Below are 1,160 nucleotides of genomic sequence, written 5' to 3'. Positions count from 1 at the left end.
TTTTTCATTATTTATTTGTTTAATTTTTTTGGCTAGTAGAAATTATGAATGGCCGGTAACTTAAAAATTTAGTAGCCAAATTGGCTGGTGAGTGAAAAAGTTAATTTCAAACCCTGTATATATATATATATATATATATATATATATATATACATACACAACTGACACATCATTTGTTTCATCAATATTAAGTGCATTATGTTGATGCTTTTATTTCCATAGATGACCTTTCAGACTTATGCTTGGCATGTGGGGGCAAATATCCATCCACACAAGATACACAGGATGCGAATACATGCATACATACATGCATACCACTTTCTTGTAGCAGACGCAGGCCCATTTCTTTGCGAAACATGTCAACATTGGCAGCTGTGTTTCCAAACTCCAAACTGCCGCCTGTTAGAATTGCTTCTGCAAACTACAAAAAGAACTCATTAAACCCTCAATACTTTAACACTTTTAATTAGTAAGTGCATGGGCAGTTAAAAAACACCTACTTTGCATACAAAAATCCCACATTAAGTGCCATCCTGCTGGAAGCTGTGTGGTAAAGTACCACATTGCCACTTCCCAGCAATTCCCTTCGTGGCCATAAAATTGCTTTGTTGGGTTCAGAAGTATTTCAAATGTTAATAAAAATCAGACAAACAATTAATAAATGAGGACATGAAGGGCATATTTTTGTTCTGACCTTACAACCTTTTTACAGTGAGCTATTTTTTGATGGTTTTCACCAAGAGAATTTAGGTATAGAATCCTCCATTCTTTAGGATAAATCACCTGTAAAATGAATATTATTTAATCTTGCTCTGAATTTATATCACTTACAGTTTATAGAAGGATGAGATGGAAAGAAACAGACCATGAGTGTCCAGTTGTTACGTATCCGGTCCATGAACTTCCGTCTGCTAGCCATCAGAGGTCACCCTTCCATTTTCATTGACTCTCGCACTACACACTGTTGCATATCACCCCGGACTACATATCCCATCATTCATTGCACTGATTGCACACAGCTGTTTCACTGATTGCACACAGCACTGATTGCACACAGCTGTTTCATATCACTCACTCACTATTTAACACTCACTCTGATCCCTTCCCGCCGCCAAGTATTGTTTAGCACTTATCAGTTGATAGCTACACTACAGAGCCCT

This window comes from Sinocyclocheilus rhinocerous, unplaced genomic scaffold, assembly GCF_001515625.1.
Source record: "Sinocyclocheilus rhinocerous isolate Xijiao unplaced genomic scaffold, SAMN03320098_v1.1 scaffold2973, whole genome shotgun sequence".
Taxonomy (NCBI): Eukaryota; Metazoa; Chordata; class Actinopteri; order Cypriniformes; family Cyprinidae; genus Sinocyclocheilus; species Sinocyclocheilus rhinocerous.
The sequence above is the reverse complement of the archived record's forward strand: the minus strand, read 5'-3'. Positions refer to the sequence as shown.